Genomic DNA, 22,487 nt, shown 5'->3' on the forward strand with positions numbered 1-22,487 from the left:
CCTAAATTGACCAGGGCAAGTATTCTGGTTTCTTAGGCAATGAGCAGTCCATAAAGCTTCTAAGTTTATATCTTTTATGTTCAGCTACCAGGTGGTGGCAGGGATAGGTGTGTCTGGGCTCATACTCTCCTTAGGTGGGGCTTGGTGCTGCCACTGTAGGGGATGGGTGTGGCTGGTTCTCGGGCCAGTGGGGTTATGTTTCAGAGAGGATTATGGCTGCCTCTGCTGTCATAACTTACCAGGGAAGTAGGGGACAGTTGGTAACAGAAGGCCTCACCCAGCTCTGACACAGTTCTCAAGGCCAGTCTTGATCCTGCCGCACCCCACTCAGACCTTGCACCAGGTTGTAAGCTTCCCTATTGAGAAAGCAAGCAGGGCTTTCAGGCCTCACTCCTTCCCATTTGCCCCCACTGTCTGTGGCAGATCTTGCACTCCTATCTGCAGAAGTTCTCATTTTCCACCTGAATTCTGCTCAAGGAAATTCATGCCCAGTCAAAATTACTACAAATTTCAGTTGGAAGCTTCTTTTACCCTGTGACCCCTCCATAATTCTCTTGGCTTCCTTCCCTGAGGACCCTGTGAAATATAGTCAGGGATGGCTTCCATGGGCTGTAGTTGAAGACTGAAAATGCCTACCTACACGGCTCTTCTCATAACTGCTTCTACTTTTATATTTTGCACTGCTCCCTAAATCCATTTCAGCTCTAGGTAAGGTTAAATTCATCTCCCATGATCTGCATTTTCAGATTCCCCAGTGGGGATGTGTGTTTGGAGGCAGGCTTTCCCCTCTCACACTTTGGGAACTCACAGTTTTTCACCTGTCTCACAGAATTTCTAGTGGCATGCCACTTCTTTATAAGGATCTGTCAATTCTTTCGGTTTTCCTGGTGTGTTCCTATGGTGGTTCTTGGATCAAAAGTTCATGGTATGTGTCTCCACATGTTGTTCCGTTCATCCAAGTGGGAGCTGCACATTAGCCCCATCTCTTATTCACTATCTTCCTTAGACTCCAAAGGTAAAGGATCCTTATGTGTGGGTAAATTCTTGCACTGGGTTTCACAGGTGCATGTATTAGCAGGATAATATTTGGTGTTGTAGTTTGGGTTGAGATCCAGTACATGGTGCATAAGAGTAATGGTCCATAGTTAGGCTGATTCCCAGCTGTATGACTCTTCTACTTCCTGTGTTCACAGGCAAGCTCTGTGGTAGGACAGGAGAGGCCACCTCACCAGGTCCATGCCTGGGCATTGGGAAAGCCCTCTCTGAACACCAGCACCATGCTTGTATTTGTGGTTGTTGTTAGGCATTCCCTAGCAGTGGGCCCCCCTCGGGCACAGGCTGTGACAGGGAATATGCCATAGTCTCTCTGGACCAGCCCTGCAGAAGGATGCACACCCTGCTCCAGCCCCAGCCCAAGAACCTGTGAGTCTTGCCCTTTTCAGTGCTCTGATTGTGTGGGCTTCTCTCTCACTCCAGTACTGGCCTCAGATCTTGACGCTGTATTACTGAGCTGTACCCAGTCCTGAGCGCACCGGGGCATCCCACGTGTCAAGGTCGGGTTCCAGCTACACTGGAGGATCCAATGTTCTCCCAGGTCCTAGGAAAGTACTCCGGTGGAACAATACTCTCAGGCTGGGGTGCAGAGGCTGTACTGTGCACCCACTCCTACAGGATGGCTAGGCATGGGTCTGGGAGTGGGGTCTGGCAGGTAGGAGGGCTTGCAAAACATATGTGTCCAGTTCTGTGAAGCACCTGGCCCCACTCTCTCCTGGCTCAGAGGTCAGTTGTGGCCAGAACCTCCAAGAGGGGGATAGGAAGCCCTGGAAGATGAGCAACTATGACTGCTCTCTGTTGAAGGTGCCCAGCACACAAAAAAACCCAGGTTTTGTGCCATCCAACATCCTGTCTCTGCTTGTTACCCAGTGAGATTCCCCTGCCAGCTCACACATCCATGGGGGATTTAGAGTCTTCTATAGCTAGGACTCCAGAGGCAACAGTATCCTGTCTCTCAGTTCCCTCACTCACCCCTTTCCAAGGAACTGTTCAGAGCCCAGAACTAGCCCTAGCATTCAAGTAACCAGCAGAGGGTTCCCAGCTTCCTCTCTCTTCAGCCTGGGCTTCAGTGTCGCCTGTCTATCCACTCTCAGCTTTTTCTCTCTGAAGGTCTGCCAAAATTATACTGGTTAGTCGATGATGGTCTCTCTCAATGGAAGTGGTGCTTCCTGGCTACATCTAGTTGGCCACCTTGTCCCCTCCATTTGTTCCCTAGGTACACGCATCCATACACACACTTGTATACCTATAGTATTAGTCATGTTTCATTAGATTTTTAGAAAATATAGTATTTGGAAATTTCTTAGCTAAAAAGGAAAATAAAGCACAATATAAATTGTAGTTTCTCATATTTTTAGTGAACATGTAAGATATTTGAGTTACTATTTAGTATAATTAAGAGTGTATTATTTTTGATGTAAAAAATAAACTACTTTCATTTAAGTTATATTCCTTCTATGTGCTACTTTTACCTGAGATTTAAAGTTTACCCAACTAAAACCTAATCCTTCTTTACAATATAATTAGAATGTCAAATCAAACACATTTATTGGTTTAGGTTTCCCTAAAAGACCCTGAGTGCAGTAGGTGATGATAAATGTTTTGTACAAGTTTACCAAGAGCAAACATTATGGTCATCCATAAATTAATCAAACTTACTCTAACAAGGGAATTTTATTTGCTCATAGGTAAGAGAAAAGAAAGTAAAGCCTACATCCTTTCTTTTTTTTTTAAAAAAAAGTCTATTTCTATAAGTTTCTTCCAGATTGTTTCTAATTGCTTACATTTTATTAATCATAGAATCATCAGAATGGAGTTTCCCAACTATAATATTGAGTGATAATCTGCCATTGTTCCACCAACTCCTTCTCTCCTTATTCTATGAAGAAACAGATTGCATCATCTTCCTCATCATCACAAAACATCACACAAATCACCAAGGTTTCATTTTGTGTGATACCATTACAAATAATATAGAAAGTCCTAAGTACTGACCTGTACGTACTGTCCTACGTGCTTCTTTGGGCAACTTAGCAGGATTACTGGATGGGACTCCTGTAGTTAAATTTACTCTAAAATATTATTCTCTCTCTCTCTCTCTCTCACACACACACACACACACACACACACACACACACAGAAAGAGAGGAGAGAGGTTCTATTTTCTCTAAGAGTATAAGAAACCATGTTGATGATGAAACATTATGAGAAATGTCCTAGCAGGAAGAAAAGCATTATACTTCAAAATGATCAAAACAGTGAAAAACCACAGGATAGCAAATACACTGCAGTACAATAGAACAAGCTAAGCCTACAGATCAGGCATGCACTGAGGTGTAGAAAGCCTAAGAAAGCTAATATAAAGTTTCACTGCACCAGTGGATATGATTCAGTCCAACAAAAGCAATCTTCTGAATAATGGGAATAACATTAAGGAAAAGTCATAATTACATGGGTGGATACCTCACACTACAAATCCTACAGAACCATCTAGTTCTTCTATGATGCATATTATGTGTACTATGAAAGAATGTCTTCCTCACAAATAAATATACAACCAGAGTGCAGAAAAAGAAGACAATGCAACAGTATTGAAATATTCAATCACTCACTGCCACTGTATCTAGAAAGTGACTAGGATGCTTTAGGCAGCTTTAAACGTTTTAATGTTAGGAGGTGGCAATGGATGAATGTGTCTTTGTTGAACCCATTTAACATGGTAATGAGAAATATATTGCTATAGATAACATCTGTGAAGTAATAAAGGCCACGAAGTGGCTAAAAACAATGACAAAAAGTAGATTTATTCTTATTCCAAAATGTTGAAGTTACTATTAAGCAGGCTCTTTCTTTCCCTCTACATAAAATTAAAATTAATGCCTATCATAAAAAGATATATGGCAACTAAGTTGGACAATTATTTCTAGCTATTGACCAAACAATGTTCTCATCTCTTCAGCCCACCAATATCACACAATGACAATGTGTTTTCTCAAGGAAGTCAGAAATGATCACAGCAGTTTAATAATGGTTTGTGTGACCCATGAAATATATATTAATCTAGAGTTATATTTTTCCACATTTACTACAGTTTCAAATAACAATAGGAAAGTAAGAGTAAGTTTTAAGACTTTAGAATAAGAACACTTTATCTTAGATTAACTTTAAGGTAAGTTTATAATATAGTAAAGCAAACATTAAAATGATGTTCATTAGCTACTTCCTTGATGTAAGTAAATATATTCAATATTTACTTTCATAGGGAAAGTATATTTTCAGATCAACTTGTGTATCAAACTATCAGTATCTTTCCTGTTCACATAAATTCCAACTTAAAATTGAATGAGTAGTCTACAATCAACTTCTATCACTTCTTTTACACTCATTCCCTCTTCAACTTTTTGACATTTAATTTTTATTAAACTTTAATAAGTTGTGTTTTCAAAGATCACCAGATAACTAATTTGATGCGAAGTCAGGTGTCTCTTTTATGACTTCAACTGTTTGATCTCTTTCAAGCACTTACTGCTGCCCACCCCTTCGCTGCTTCTTTGGTTTCTATAGCACATATCTCTTAGTATTTCCTTCAACTTGCTGCCAGCCACCTGTTTGATCCTTTCAGTTAGTTCTTTCTCTCCACCTACATTTAAGTTGTTGCATCCGTTTTCACTTCTTAATCCACAAACTCTTTTAGGGCCCTTTCATTCTCTCACATGACTTCCAAACTCATATCTTTGTAATATATGTAATATATATTTCATTACCAGAAATATATGGTGTCTCCAAGTCTCATATCCAATTACATGAGTACCCCAGCCTCACTCAACATGTCTTAGAGACATTTTCTCCTGCAGACCTTATTTTCTTATCTTAGTTAATGGTATTACAACATTCTCAACTGCATAAATTCTAATATTTTACAGAGTAAATAAGTCCTTTCCAGTGGGAACAGTAGACCAGATACTACTAGAGAGGAGAGGGAGGAAAAGGGGCAAGGACTGAAAGACCACCTATTGGGTACTATGCTATCTACCTGAGTGACAAGATCAGTCACACCCTAGGCAGTATACTTACATAACAAACCTGCACATCTACCCCTAAACCTAAAATAAAAGTGGAAATAAAAATAAATGAATAAAAATAAGTCCTTTCCCTTGTATGACTGCAATTCCTAGTACCTTAAGTTTTTATGCTTATGGTAACCTACATATCACATTTGGTAGGCTTCCGCAGTAACTGCCTGGGGAAGGTCTTATGATTCATGGCTTACATCCCATCCCTGAGTAAGAATCGTATCTTGAGTCCCTCATATCTTATCGTGAGTTCTTCAAACTGTTGATGTATAATTAATCCATAACCTATTGCCATTGACAAGGACACTGATTTGTTTCTAAATCATGAAGTTATGCTGTTTTGTTTCTGGATCATGAAATTTTACAGATTGTTTTAGGCGTAAAGCATCTTAGCCATTATGCTGTCATCTGTAACCAACAATTGTAACCTCTATATAGTACCTGCCAACGTAAAGAAAAAACAAAAACAAAACAAAACAAAACACAAAAACAACTCTGGTATGAGAAATCTTCCTTTCTCTTAAATTTTCTTTTAAAAACGTTCCAATCTGTAACAGATTTTGGAACACGTTTACATTTGTTGGTGTGTCTTTTTTTTTTTTTTTTTTTTTTTTTTTAAATTTATTTATTATTATTATTATACTTTAAGTTGTAGGGTACATGTGCATAACATGCAGGTTTGTTACATATGTATACTTGTGCCATGTTAGTCTGCTGCACCCATCAACTCGTCATTTACATCAGGTATAACTCCCAATGCAATCCCTCCCCCCTCCCTCCTCCCCATGATAGGCCCCGGTGTGTGATGTTCCTGGTGTGTCTTCCTAGGTTGAGCCTCACATTTGGCTTCCAGAAACTTTTAGCAAATTATTTCTGCCTTAACAGTCTTAATTTCAGTTGATACTTGTTATTTCTGTCCTGGATAGTACAATAATATCTTAACTAGATTCCACAATTCCAAGCAATTCTTTGTGGCTTTGTCAATGTTTTCTTTTTCAAACCTAAATGTGAAAGTGTCACATCTCCACTAAAAAACTAAAATCAGTTGCAAAGTTAAGATAAAATGTCCCAGACTTCCACTGATTTAGTTAATATTACAGCTTTATTTATTCAAGACATTCATCCGAATGTTCCTTGCTTTCTAGCATAGTTATGCTAAATATTGTCTTTTCTGCCAGCTTTTGCTTTCTGGGACACCTTTCACTTCGTATATATCCATAGGGAAGTTTTTCCAAAGCTTTAGTTTTCAAGGCTTAGTTCATTAATACTGAAAAAAAAAAAAAAACCCCACAAAACCTCTGCAGAGAGAATTAATTAGATTAAATCCCTCCTCTCCTATCTTTCCATATCCCTTCTTTTGTATCTGACATATAGCCTCAGTAAAATAATTAATATTAGAATACACATATCTTATGGGCATAAGCTCTTACTAGATTGTGACCCCCTTAAAGACTATATTGATCTTTAAATTTCTATCATTCATTGGTCGATGATGGGTACCAGATACCCAATATTTTTAATTGTGTAAATAAATGAGTTCTAGTTTTATAGCTGCAGTTAAGAAAGTGGATAAGAAATAAAGTATATAATTTTAAAACACCTCCTATTTCTAATATATTCTACTACCTATGAATTAGTACTGCTGTTTCTATGTCCACTTTGTTTCCTGACTGCCTATCAACTTTGCTTAATAGTGGTTGTTTCTTAATGATTGTTCAATGTGTGTGAGATATCTAGCTTCAACTCCACCCCCTACCCCTGTTGCTATAAGTGTGAGCAGGCAAATGATAGTAGCTGTGTTAGCATTAATTTAATAAAATGTAAACTTACTTAAACAACTAGTATTCACATTATGGTGCTTCAGAATATTTTTCAGGAGAAAGGCAGAGAGAAGTATATACTATTTCCAATAAGTCAGGAAAAAATAAGAAAATTTTCAAGTTAAAATGCTCTTTAGCCAATCTCCATGACTTAAAACATGTTTTATAGTATTGCCTGGAAATGTAAATTTCTTCCAAAAGCATCTATTGCTTTATTCACTAACTGGTATTTTAGGTACTTCCCAGAAAGAATAGAACTGTCATTATATTAAATAGTATACAATATGGCAACTCTACTTAGTGTTATGTATTCTTATACCACTTTTTTCCATCATGCATTGTTTTTTTCTTCTGTAATTGTTCAGCATTTCAACATGTAAGTCTGAGGTGTGTGGAAATGTCAGAGTGTGAAAGTGTGGCTGTCTTTGTACATTATAAGTCTGCATTTATTACACAGATGCCGATCATACTGTCATCTCACAGGGGCAATGCCAACTTACAATCTCCCTATGTTTCAGTTTTTATGTAAGAAAAAAATATATTATGCAGAGTGAAGAATTGGCAGCCAAGAGGTAAATGCTGCTAAATGTCAGTTGACAAAATCATGAGAGCTTACGCACGAGAAACTATATATTTTTACTATATGACACTATATTAGGTTGGAAGAACAGCCTTCTGAAGAGGAGAAAAAATCTGACTATACTCTGATTTCTTGGAAGCAATCTTCTTCAAGAGAATAAAAATTAATTGCATGTAATTTTTTCTTATACTATTTAGGAAAACTTGTCCAAGTTTTAACAATATAATACAAGATTATTACTAAATCATCATATTAATATGTTTTTAAAGAAATGTTCACTTTTAGAAGAAAGTATAACATTTTTCATGAAAAATATTACATGATAATCACTGTAGAGGCTTATATTGACAAATATATGATTTTTGCAAAAAAAATTTAGCTTAGAAAATTGTAACATAAAGAAATATGTTTTTAGATAACTATAAAAATTCTATGCTAATATTCAGCCACATTTTCTTCTGGTTTTGGGGGTTTCAGTTTTGTTCAATTATGAAATTTTATCATATGCACAGTGCTATACCAAATACTTCACCAAAGTAATTATTCATTGACAAATTTTTCATGAAATCAATTATGTAAACTGTGATCTTTTTCTGTGCCTTTGGTTTAATTCTATTGCCCTGATTCTTTTTTTTTTTTTTTTTTTTTTTGTTAGGCGCAGCATCATACTTTCCTAAATTATTTAAAGTTTAGAATATGTTTTATTTTTCATCTTTGTAGCTCTTCATTAATTTTCCTGAACATTATTCTTTTATTTGGATTTCACACATGTTTCTTCCATGCAAGGCAATTCTATAAATTAAAAGATCAATTGAATTTGTATTGCAATAACATGAAAATGCAATAGTCATTCAAAAATAATTCTCTTCTGATTATCAATTAAATTTTAACAAGCTACACCCCCAAACCTTAGTGGCTTAAAATGACAAATATTTTATCATAGCCCGTGATTCTGTGGGTCAATAATTTTGAGCGGATTTAGCTAGACAGTTGTGCTCCACATAGGTTTATGGTGGTAGCAACTACAATTGAGCCAATCAGGAGATTCCAAGACAACTTTATTCAAATACCTAATACCTTAGCCTGGGTAGCTGGAGTGCTCCCTCCCCATTTAGTCTAAGGGTCTCTCCACATGGACTCTTCCACAAATTGTTGAACCTCATGCATGGCATCTCAGGGTTCAAGAAACCAAGGCTGAAGCTTCTAGCTTCATAAAAAAATAGGCCTGAAGTAGCAGAGTCACTTTTGCCGTACTCTATTAGTCAAAGCAGTCACAAGCCAGCCAAGATTCAAGGAGAAGGAGCTAGATCCCATTGCCTGAAAAAAAAAAAAAAGTGGCAAAGATTCTGCAGCCATCTTTAATCCAGCATAGTTGGCCCTCTGCTCACAATTTACCTGCAGTCTTGTAACATATCAGATACACTTATCTCCTCCCAAGACTCCCAAACTCTGACTCCATTACAGTCCCAGATCAAAGTGATGAAAAGAGAATTTTATCCCTTAAGATGTGGTATGTAATATAGAGTATAAGACAAGGCTGAAATTCAGCCAATATACATTTGTGGTGCCATCCTGGATGTTAAATTAATGAAGTACTTCCAAAGTTTGATTCTGTTTATAATCTCTCAGCTCTGCTCAATTCCTCACCACCGCCCCTGCCTTCAGTCCCTGTCCTTAATCCAGCATTCAGAGTGTTAAAACCTGGCACAGTCAGTGCTTTTGGGGATAAACCTTCAGCAAGAAGGCCCATCTTCTTCCTAATTGCAAAATACTCTTGATAATCTAATTCAATATTATTCATATTGACATTGGAAGGAAGACAAACTAGTAAAATTTACAAATAAAAGAGTTTAATACTGTATTATATTATTTATGCAGTAAATAGATTTGATAAGAGTCAGATAGTGATGTCCCAAGAACCTCATTTTCTCCTCTCTTTTGGTATCTTAGCCCAAACTGGCTCACCTAAACTGTTCTTACTGTTCCTGGCTGGTAGGGCTGTTTCCAAGGCCTAGGAATGCAGGCCTTAGTGCTCACTGTATACATTTCTTATCACTCTTCCTGGCCCAGAGATATCATTGTATAGAGAAACTAGGTGTTTCCTAGCTCCTAGTAGGGTGCTAACTTATAAATACGGTCTGGAGGTATTTTTTCCACTCTTCTTGGTGTGCTCTGGCTTCATGCCTACGCTTGCTTCTGGCTAAAGCTGGCCTCCCTCTGTGGAAACCTTGGCTGAGATGCATACAGAACCCCTCCATGCCCCTCCATGTTATGGAATAGAGTTTGGAGGACAGCATGCTCTCTGCCACCTCTCTGATTGTTGATTATTCCCCCTCCCAAATTTTTATAACTGTATTCTGTGGCAGTAGTGGCATGTATCTGTAATGTCCTCCAACCCCACACAATACCATTCAATGAAATAATTAGTAAGGAATATTTCATCATTTTTACAACCATTTTAGATATTTTTGTTTACTTGAAAATGTAATAGCATGTTACATGAAAAACTAAAATGTATAGGCTTAGGCAGAAATAATCCATTTGCTCTATCAGTTTCTGCATAAAGACTCAAATATTGCAAAAGTCACTGATTTTCGTTAAAATTTTAAAATTTAACAATTCAGTTTATTTAGTAGAAAATCTTACATTAAGTCAGTTTCAAAATATTTTTTCAATCGCATTTAATTTCAAAGCATCTGCAGAAAATTAGAATAAACAATGGCACTTTTGAAAATGTACATGTATGGTCTTATCAGCTTAATTATAACTTTGTTTTTGTCATTTCAGCTTCAGCATGTATATCTGGAGCTTGTCTGGTTGGAAATTTAAGACCTATGTTCTAGGAAATGGATGACATTTTTTAGCAACATGAAGCAGCTTTTTATAGAGCCATTTGCAATCTATTAATTATAATCCACACCACCCATGTCATTATCATGTGAATTGAGCTGAAAGACCTGACCACGTGCTCTTCTGCACAGAGCAGATTACATCTATGTCACTCACTGAGCATTTTAAAAACATATTTTTAAAATTATTACAAATAGATAACATTAAAAAGAATAAGCTTTGGGAAAAAATAAACATGGAAAATATTTTCAGTGCTTGAATCCTGTTGGGATTTAGACTTCTGGATAAATAATATTTTTAAATCTACATTTTTCGTCAATTGTGAAGAAAGGGATCCTGTTCTATTATTCTATCTTGTACATTTTTGTGAAACGTAGGAAAATAATTGTTTTTTAATAGTTATTATAAAAATATACTAGTAACATATCTATTATTATTTTTGAGGGTGTGTGAGTCACTGTTCTTACCCTTTCTATACAGAACATCTTTTTGAAATAAGGGACATTGGGCTGTAGCTTTTGATAATAATTGTATTATTTTATTTCTTCACTTATTACATTGGATGAAAATTCAAGAATAATGCAATAGCAGTCATATTTCTTAAGATTAAATGGGAATGCCAACACATATGATCTATGAAAGATAAGCTTTATTTTCCCATTTTATTAACAACCTTTATTAATTTCATATATTTAATTTCATCAAACTTTTATAATCTATTAAATAATTATATATTTTTCCCTTTGACCAGTGATGAAACAAATTATATTAATATATTGAAACATTAACAGATTTATCTTTTTTTTTTTTTGAGACAAGAGTCTCACTCTGTCACCAAGCTGGAGTTCAGTGACACGATCTCTGCTCACTGCAACCTTGGACTCCCGGGTTCAAGGGATCCTCCTGCCTCACCCAGACTCCCGAGTAGCTGGGACTACAGGCACCCGCCACCACTCCCAGCTAATTTTTTGTGTTTTTAGTAGAGAAGGGGTTTCAACATGTTGACCAGGATGGTCTCGATCTCTTGACCTTTTGATCCATCCACCTCGGTCTCCCAAAGTGCTGGGATTACAGGCGTGAGCCACGGCTCCCGGCCAGATCACATAATCTTTTATGAGAATTCCCATACCAAAATTTACTTTATTACGTATTGTTGGATTTGTTTTGCTAGTATTTTAAAAATATTTTTTAAACTAAGATATTTCTTTAATTTCCAAACATGAGATTCTTTTTTGTGCTACTTTTGTCAAATTTTGGTAGAAGTTTCCCAGCTTCATAACATGAATTTAGAAATTTTGTATCCTAGTCTATGTGTTGAAAAACTTTAATAGTATGTTTTAAAAATAGTTATTCTTGGTAAATTTTAGAAAATTGACTTTTCCTTTTCTTTTCTTTTTTTTTTTTTTTTTTTTTTTGAGACAGAGTCTCCCTCTGTGGCCCAGGCTGGAATGCAGTGGCGCAATCTCGGCTCACTGCAAGCTCCGCCTCCCGGGTTCATGCCATTCTCCTGACTCAGCCTCCCAAGTAGCTGGGACTACAGGAGCCCGCCACCACGCCCGGCTAATTTTTTGTATTTTTAGTAGAGACGGGGTTTCACCGTATTAGCCAGGATGGTCTCGATCTCCTGACCTTGTGATCCCCCCGCCTCGGCCTCCCAAAGTGCTGGGATTACAGGCATGAGCCACCATGCCCGGCCCCGAAAACTGACTTTTAAAAACATCCGACTAGAGATAAAAAATTATCTCTTAGAGAGATAATTATTTGACATATTTTTCTATTTTATTCAAGTTTATTCACCTTGTTTTATTCTCATTTTTTAAATAAAACCTACTGATCATCTATGTTTTGCTACAAATCTCCCATTTGGTTCTGATTTTTCAAATGCTATCTGAAAATATACATAGTAAATAGTTCGACGGTTTTTCTATAAAATATTTGTTTTAAATTTATGTATCTGCTTTTTTTCTTTCCTTCCAATTGACTAGGATTTAAAAAGTTTTTATAATAATTTTTAAAAATAATTTTCTATGTATTTTTAATTCTACTATGTAATAATTTTTTCTTTTATCTCTGTTATTTCCTTGTTGCTATTTTGATTTATGCAGTTCATTTTAAACCATAATCTCTTCTCTCTTCCTGCTTAATTTTAGTCCTTTCTGTTCGCCAATTGAGTCTTTGAGTGTTTTGTTATAAAGGTGAGCATGTTACAACATCTTTGTTGGATTCATTTATGTTTCAAAATTCCTTTGCGACCCCATCACCACCACAGCCCCTCCAAAAAGAGCAAGTTGCCTAATATTTATTCGTCCAGTTACACTTTTCCACTTCAAAGCTCTTTAGCTTGGTCTACTTTTATGTAATATTTAATATTTGGAGAAATATTCTTAATTCAATGTATTTCTACCTGACGATTTATTTTCACTTAGTTATCTTTAACAGGCTTATGAAACATCTTAATGCAGAATATTTTTAGTTTTCCATTATGTGTTTTTTTTGGAGACAGGGTGTCACTCTGTTGCCCAGGCTAGAGTGTAACGACATGATCTCCACTCACTGCCACCTACGCCTCCTGGGTTCAATTGATTCTTGTGCCTCAGCCTCCTGAGTAGCTGGGACTACAGGCCCGCGCCATCATGACTGGCTAATTTTTGTATTTTTGGTAGAGACGGAGTTTCGCCATATTGGCCAGGCTGGTCTCAAACTCCTGACCTCAAACGATCCGCTGGCCTCGGCCTCGGCCTTGGCCTCCCAAAGTGCTGGGATTACAGATGTGAGCCACCACACCCAGTCTCCATTCTGTATTTTAAATGCCGTTCATGCTCAATTCTCTGTATTTTCTTTTCTCCAGCAAAACCAATAGCCTCATATTTTCTCTATACAATACTGATTTAGTCATCTGTATCATTCATGTTGACTTTAATTCTAATACTATATTTTGTTTCTGTAGTTACTGATCTATTTTTTTTAGTTTTCTTCTCAGCTGGTCAATTAGCAATTTACTATATTATTTTACCAATTTTTCTATTACATATATTTTTTTAAAAAACATGTGTTCTGGTGGGCAGTTGGGGGAGAGAAATTTTATTGGTAATAAAAGGCAGGAGATTTCTACTATGTTTCTTTCCTTTGTATTTTTCCATAGCATGCCCTTTGTATGCTATCACATTGTCTTATTTGGTTATCTAGTTTGTATATTATTATTGGAGAGAACAGTTGTGTGTCTACGTATTCTTGACTGAAGAGGGTAATATGCAAGCTTAGCAGGGTAATTTTCATGACCAGCAGCAGGGTAGGAGAATCCTTCTGTTCTTTGGTTGCTCTTAAAATTCTTTTTTCTGATTTTAAGTTACTGACTGGGAGATATAAATATACTTCTTTATTTCAGTAATTATTATCATTCTAAGAAAAAGAAAAGCCTTTTCAGGACAAAATTCCTTCTATGAACGCTTTAAATCTTTTACAGAACTCAACGTAATTTGGGACACATATAAATTTCTTTTGATGGATTAAAAAATGGTGTAGTGATACTATGAAGATGAAATTGGTAGACAAATAAAAATTCTTACTTCATATTTCATATACATGCCAAAATTCTTGATTTGAAGTCATACAGCCATTCGTAGCTAATGTGTGTAAATCTGTGTCTGGTGCTAAGCATGCTTTCACCCCCAACGTTGTTTACGGTCAAATACTTGGATTTGCTCATTTATATGCCCACCAACTGTAGAATAATCTTACACATTTTTATAAACATGTGTTGTTGCACACAAGAAAATAAAATTTAAAATGTAGAATTTTAAATGTGTTAAAATGTAATTTTTGAAACATGGAAAGGTAACATAAAACAAGTGTTATGCTTGTTTCCTCAATCATACGCTACATGACTAGCAGAGTCATTGGACCCAAGCATAAACGAGCAGGGCCAAAGTTAAGTAGGCTATTTTTCATCAAGTTAGTAGCTTGGCTTCTTTTTATGCAGGATTGCAAACCTCAGTTAGTTTTGGCTGACCCTTAATATTTGTATGGTCTGATGTCCGATATCTATTATATATCCCTGTCCTTCTGCCTGCTAGTACACAATCTGCTTTGTTCAGTTGCTGTTAATATTAAAAACTTTTACTTAGTGAAGGTTTAACTACTGTTTCTGCAATTTAGTGTTTAAAATGGCTCATATTCCTGTTCATTCATGGATGTCTATACTTTATATATGCATGCCTTGTTGCAAAGGTCATTTACAAATATTTTTAAATTCAGTTCATAATTTTTTCCTTCTTAAAATTTACCTAACAACCTTCACCATCATCACCCAGGTGGATTTGCCCAGTATATTCTTAAAGCCACCAATGCATTTTTTATATGAAACTAGATTGTGTATCTTATCTCTCCAATTACAATGTAGCTCTTTTTCAATTAGAGGTTACATCTTATTTATCTTTGCAACACTAGTACTTAGTATGCCACTGAAAACTGCTAAATTAGCTTGTTTTACAAAATGTATGCTATAGGTGCTCCTCGTTATAATACAGAAACTATTGATATTTGTAGAAAAGGTATCAGTAGCAGGGGCCTGGCCAAAGTGCCTGTTCTGTTACTTACCAGCTAAAGATCTTCAGGCAAACTAATGTCCATTAAACAGGATTAAATTTTTTGCATTCCTCATAGGGTTGAGAATTTAATGAGTTATGGTATATAACCCACATAGCAAGCATTGAATAAATTTTAATGAATGTTATTATAAAAGTATACTACCTTACTGACATACAGGGATAATAATATTCATACTTCGATCCTTACAAAGTACTATCTTTTAGAATACTACTTATATTCTTTTAGAATACTACTTACATTCTGAAAAATAGCGTTAAGAGTACCAGAATTACTTTGCAGTGAGTTGTCATCAGAGTATAATTTAATATTTCGCTTGTCGGTGACCCAGTTCTAGTAATTAACATTAAGTGGGGTTTATAAAAAGATCAGTGGTAGATTTATATAACACAGCCATAAGGAAGATTTGAAACTCCTAGTGCTTTGTAGTGCTAAAACTCAATAGCTCATTAAAGCATATTAGCAAGTCCACATGTTTCTGAGCAGACTATCGTGATCTGGGTGTCTATTACTCTATCAATGTTTACAACTCTATTTAGTGCATCTCTCTAGGCTATCATTTTATCTTTAAATCTCCCATACTGGGTACAATGTTGGCAGATAGACACTCAATAACTACATTTAGGGAGAACAAAAACAAGAAACAAAAACACTTCTGTAAAACAATGGCCCGATTATCAAAAATTCAGTTTATTTACAACAAAACTATGCTTAAAGTGGTAAAATGTGTGCTTCCAAAATTATTTGGTTTATGTTATTACAGTGGAGATTAATTTTTCAAACTGTCTTTCTTGTTGTTTTCTTCACTTGGCTTTTTTTTTTAAAAAAGTTACTATGTATTTTATGAAAAATCATGTGCTAAGGAAAAAAATATGAAAATGAGACCTACCAATTTAGTTATTTAATGTTTTAAGTTTTATTTTTAATTGATGCATGATAATTCTACATGCTTATGAGGTAAAGAGTGATGCTTCCATATGTGTATAGCTTGCATAAAGATCAAATCAAGATATATAGCTTATCTATCACCTAAAACGCTTATTTCTTGGTGGTGAGAAAATTCAGAATCTTCTCTAGTTATTTTAAAATATAGAATATTGTTAGCTATCATTACTGTACTTTGTAATAGCACACCAGAATGTATTCCTCCTATATAGTTGTAATTTTGTATCCATTGAACAGTCTCTGCCCATCTTTTGCTTTTCCCCTGCCTTCCCCAGCCTCTGGTAACCACTATACTACTCTACTCCTATATCAACTATTTTAGATTCTGCAAATGAATCAGATATGTGGTATTTGTCTTTCTGTGCCTGGCTTATTTTACTTAGCATAATGCTCTCCAGTTCCATTTGTATTGCTTCAAATGACAGGATTTCATTGTTTGTAATATCTGAATAGTATTCCATTATATATATATATCACATTTTCTTTATCCATGCTTCCACTGATGGACATTTGAGTTGGGTGCTCATCTTGGTTATTGTGTGTATAATGCTACAATAATCTTAGAAGCACAATTATCTCTTCAACATACTGATTTTATTTCCATTAGATAACTGCTCAGTAGTGGGATTGCTGGATCATATGGCAGTTCTACTTTTTATTTTTTTGAGGAAGCTCCATACTGTTTTACATAATAGCTGTACTAATGCCCACCAACAGAGAACAAGAGTTCCCCTTTGTCTGGATCTTTATAAGCAATTGTTAATTTTTTGGCTTTTGAATAATAGTCATTCTAATTGTGGTGAGGTGATATCTCATTGTGATTGTGATTTGGATTTTCCTAATGGTTGGTAATGTTGAGCATTTTTTCATATGCCTATTGGCTATTTATATGGTACCAATTTAAGCTTTATATTTCATGAAAGTTAATTCTTAATTGTTTTAAATTTTTTGTCAAAATAAAGTGGAAATGTGTTTAATCATGAGATTTGGGGAAAGGATAAATCTTGCCTTGCAATATACTAAAGACAGACATGTATTAATCAACAAAGTACCTTAAGAAAATAACTTCATAAGACTTCATGTCTAAAACACCAAAAGCAACGGCAGCAAAAGCCAAAATTGACAAATGGGATCTCATTAAACTAAAGAGCTTCTGCACAAAAAAGAAACTACTCATCAGGAGTGGAACAGGCAACCTACAGAATGGGAGGAAATTTTTGCACCTACTCATCTGACAAAGGGCTAATATCCAGAACCTACAAAGAACTCAAACAAATTTACAAGAAAAACAAACAACCCCATCAAAAAGTGGGCAAGGATTATGAACAGAGACATTTCTCAAAAGAAGTATAAGCCCCATACAGCCAGAGACATATGAAAAAAAATGCCTTCATCATCACTGGCCATCAGAGAAATGCAAATCAAAACCACAATGAGATACCATTTCACACCAGTTAGAATGCATTTATCATTAAAAGTCAGGAAACAACAGGTGCTGGAGAGATGTGGAGAAATAGGAACACCCTTAATCGTTGGTGGGATTGTAAACTAGGTTCAACCATTATGGAAAACAGTATGGGCGATTCCTCATGATCTAGAACTAGATGTACCATATGACCCAGCTTATCCCATTACTGGGTATACACTCAAAGGATTATGCAAATCATGCTGCTATAAAGACACATGCACACGTATGTTTATTGCAGCACTATTCACAATAGCAAAGACTTGGAATCAACCTAAATGTCCATCAGTGACAGACTGGATTAAGAAAATATGGCAATACATACAATAACCAAGTGAATACCATGCGTTTCTACAAAAAGGATGAGTTTGTGTCCTTTGTAGGAATACGGGATGCAGCTGGAAACCATCATTCTTAGCAACCATCACAAGAACAAAACCAACGAGATGTTCTCACTCATAGGTGGGAACTGAACCATGAGATCACTTGACCTCGAAGCGTGATCACACACCGGGGCCTCCATCAAGGAGGGGAGGGGAGGGATTGCATTGGGAGTTATGCACCTGATGTAAATGACGAAAGGATGGGTGCTGACGAGCTGATGGGTGCAGCACACCAACAGGGCACAAGCATACATATGCAACAAAACTCCAAAATGCTATAATATGTACCCTAGAAGTTAAATTATAATAATAATAAAATAACAAATAAATAAAAAGAAAGAAAAAAGAAAGAAAAGACAAAAGGACCTGTATTGTTTTGGAACACATAGGTGGTAAAACTGCAAAGAAAATAGAAAAGAAATTTTAAAATCAGGATCGTGGATTTGTTCAGGAGAGAAGGTTGTGATGTGTGGTCAGGAAAGAGTCATATAGGTGGCTCTCTGTGCTTCTAGTTTTCTTTTTTCTTGACTGATACTGGTTACACATATTGTTCAAATTAAAATTATTCTTAAAATTATTCTGTAAAATTAAAATACAGGTTTGCCATTTTTTCTCACTTCTTGGTATGTTTATGTTTCAATAACAAAACAATTTTCAGAATTTAAGGTAAAATAAAAAAAGAAAATAACTTCGTGCATATGGAAATAAGAAATTAAATCATAAATGTTAATTAATATAGCTATTAAAAAACAATGTGATTGGAGAAGAAAACATAAATTATGGCAGGGTATAGTGGCTGACTCCTGTAATTCCAGCACTTTGGGAGGCTGAGGAGGGAGGATCACTTTAGTCCCTGAGTTTGAGACTAGCCTAGGCAACATAGTGGGACCCTGTCTCTATAAAAATAAATAAATAAAAGATAGGTAGATGAATAAATAAATAAGATAACATAAAGTATAACAAAGCTCTCTTTTTTAATCTGTTTTTACTTTTTACCCTCTCTCATTAATAAATTGTCATTGAATTGTAAAGTCATCCCAGTGAGAAGATGATGATGTTGGTACACACTATACTGTATTTGTTGGGGCTCATAAAGAAGATACCCCAAAGTACGGCAACTTTGAACTAAAAGAGCAGCTTCAAGGTGTCTCTGACCCTTCCCCTCTCTGGAATCTCTTTCATTCCTGAAGTACCCCGTGTGGTATTCTCTAAAATTCTCTTATCTGATTAAGGGAAATTCCTCCAGAATAAGTGCAGTCGTCTTTGACCCTCTCCCTGATCTACATTAACCAGACAAGATTAATTTCTGTTGCAGGAGAGAAGACTAAAAGTCTCCATGCTCACGTTACCATGCCCAGGTAGACTTTTCACTTATTTTTTTCAACTATTCTTCTAATGTCTGCTACCTGAGAGCCTTTATCTGTATAATAAGAAAACTTTTATTTTCTATGACATTTCTCTCCCTTCGCTTTCCCATGTTAGCATCTCCACCTCCCTACCTATCCATCAGAGGTCCCTGTTTCTTTCTGTAGCTCACGGTGCTATTTTAAACACCAGCCATCTGGACCTGAGTTTAATCTTTCACGTGGCTCTCGTGTACTTGCACATTAATAAACTTGTACACCTTTTTTCCTTTAATCTGTCCATTGTTCATTTGTTTTATGAATTCAAATTACTATACCTTCATGAGATAGAAAAAAATCTTCCACCCCTACATATGTAAGCCTAGAACATATGACAATGCGAAGATTGAGGTATAAGTAGATATTAGTGAAATTAAATATTTTATATAGAAAGCATTCATTTAAACATATGATTTAATATATTTATTTTATTGCAAATAATACTAAATCATCAGAAAAAGTTCTACCATAGATAAATGAGGGTTGGAGACTGAATTATATACCTCTAGAAAGGTAATTGGACTTATGTTTGAAATAACATCTTTGACTTGTGGATCTGTATTAGCCTACTAGGAGTGTCATAAGAGACTGGGTGGCTTAAGCATCAGAAATTTATTTTCTTACAGTTTTGGAGGCTGGAAGTCCAAGAGTAAAGTCCCAGCAGTGTTGGTTTCTGGGGCAGCCTCTATCCTTAGCTTGCCGTCGTAATATCTTTTTTTCTGTGTGCAGGCATCCTCGGTATCTCTTCCTCTTCTAAAAAGAACTTCAGCCATATTGAATTAGAGCACTGTCTTTATGATTTCATTTAATTTTAATTACCTCTTTAAAGGTCTAATCTCCAAATATTGTCACACGGTGGGCAAGGAATTCAATATATGAATTTTGGGAAAACACAATTCAATCCAAAATATATTTTACTTTCAGAACAATTCAGGAGTGTGGATATGTAGAATAACATCTATTCTACATATTCCTGGTAATTCTACATATCCATAACTACCTGAATGGATACAGATAATTCTGAAAGCTTTTAGGAAATGTTAGCAGCAGAATAGATGAGAGCTCAAAGTGTCAAGATATTTTTACTTAAACATTTGTGAATTATAGTGTTGATCATAATTAATATAAGAACCATAGGAAAATAAACTTTTGTATAGGATATGCTCTGATAATTTTTACATATTATTCATAGATAGATAAACAGATAAACTGAACAGAGTCATACAAATGAAACAACTTGTAAATTTCCACAATAATTTGCTGTAAAGTTCAAAACATAAAAATAATATTATAGAATAATGTTATTGAAGGGTAGGGCCTACATTTAAAGAAAAATCAATTTCCATTAGATCTCCAGTCTGACATATGCTGAACATTTTATACATATATGTTGAATGAATTTGTTTATTAAGACAGTGTGGAGCAAATAAATATAATGTCTGTTTTTATGAAAAAAATGATTTATATAAAGTTTATCATTATTGCTAACTTAATTAATTTAATAGAATTTAGTTTTTGCTCCAAATATCAAGGTCTACCAGGAATCGGTAAGATATGTTAGACCCACTCTCTATTTTCCAGGGGGTCATAGTATATATAGAGAGATACATTATTATGAAATAGTGAAATATTAAAATAAATCTTCAATGATGTCCTGAGGTTAAAAGAAAGCATAGAAGAATGAACAACTCACTAGACCTGGAGGTCTCTGAGAAGACTTCACAGAGGTTAATGATATATGAATAGACTGCAAAGTATAAGCAGGTAAGAGACTTAAGGATGTTTGCAGCAAAAAGAGAAATAAAATTAACTATTATGATGGTATAAAGAAGCATCTTGTGGAATAAAAAAGAAAACTCTTATTTATACTTATAAAAAGAACTAGTAGGAATTGGACAAGAGATGACTCTGGATTAAGAGTCTGGAGTTAAGCTATAAAATACTTCAAATTTTAGCCTCTAGCATGGTATCAGGTACCAGCAAGCTTTTCCTGTGAAGGGTAAAATATTAAGCACCTTAAGTTTTGTAGAACGTAGCTCTCAGTCACAGCTATTTACCATTGAAGTGTAAACTACTCATAGACAGTACGTAAACAAAGGAATGTGGCTATGTTACTATAAAACGCTATTTACAAAAACAGCTATAGTTTTCCAAGCTCTGCTTTAGCAAGTGGATACAAAAGAATGGTCAACTTTTATTCAGAAACTATTATAAGAAAAATAAGTTGAAAATATTAACTTCATGTTTTAATTTGTCCTTTTGCAGACTTTCACTTTTCATTTTCATCTTCAAAGCCAAGCAGTAAATTATTTTTATTTCAAGGAAGAGGCAGTGATTATCCTGTCCAATAAAAAAGCAAATAAAGTCAGATACAGTGTCTCATACCTGTAATCCCTGCATTTTGGGGGGCTGAAGCAGGAGAATCGCTTGATCCCAGAATTTGAGACTAGCCTAGGCAACATAGTGAGACCTCCATCTCTACAAAAAATTAGCCAAGCGTGGTGGCACTTTCCTGCGCTTGAGTCTAGAAGTTTGAGGCTAGCCTAGGCAACATAGTGAGACCTCTATCTCTACAAAAAATTAGCCAAGTGTAGTGGCACTTTCTTGTAGTCAGAGCTACTTGGGAGGCTGAAGCAGGAGGATCACTTCAGCTTTGGAAACTGAAGCCACAGTGAGCCGTGATGACACTACTGCATTCCAGCCTGGGCTGCAGAGTTCCTGCCTCAAAAAATAAAACAAAATAAAATAAAACTTAAGAAAAGTGTATAAGCTAAATTTCATTATTCTTTTTATCAAACCAAGACTTAAACTAGAAAAATGTATAATAAATTCGGGAAAAAGAGAGAATTTGATCACACAAGAAGTAGAAAATAGAAAAGCTAGTTCTTCCTGTACTGGAGGATTGTATCAAGAATAATGGAGAGTTTCTGCCATGAAGTGCCATGGTGATGGGGGTAGGGGGGTGGATAAAGAATAGTAGAGAGAACAGCAAAAGAGTTAGGTGCTCTGGGCCGGGCGCGGTGGCTCAAGCCTGTAATCCCAGCACTTTGGGAGGCCGAGACGGGCGGATCATGAGGTCAGGAGATCGAGACCATCCTGGCTAACCCGGTGAAACTCCGTCTCTACTAAAAAATACAAAAAACTAGCCGGGGGAGGTGGCGGGCGCCTGTAGTCCCAGCTACTCGGGAGGCTGAGGCAGGAGAATGGCGTGAACTCGGGAGGCGGAGCTTGCAGTGAGCTGAGATCCGGCCACTGCACTCCAGCCTGGGAGACAGAGCGAGACTCCGTCTCAAAAAAAAAAAAAAGTTAG

General features: G+C 35.9%; 1 long non-coding RNA gene across 1 annotated transcript in view; it reads right to left on the reverse strand.

Annotated features, from left to right (window-relative positions):
• The window catches only part of LOC108582896, a 93,482-nt gene that overhangs the window by 30,966 nt on the left and 40,029 nt on the right, over positions 1 to 22,487 (reverse strand). The window contains exon 3 of the long non-coding RNA XR_002518394.2: positions 19,802 to 19,940. This is a non-coding gene — a long non-coding RNA (uncharacterized LOC108582896). The remainder of the gene's footprint in view (positions 1 to 19,801; positions 19,941 to 22,487) is intronic.

This window comes from Papio anubis, chromosome 15, assembly GCF_008728515.1.
Source record: "Papio anubis isolate 15944 chromosome 15, Panubis1.0, whole genome shotgun sequence".
Taxonomy (NCBI): Eukaryota; Metazoa; Chordata; class Mammalia; order Primates; family Cercopithecidae; genus Papio; species Papio anubis.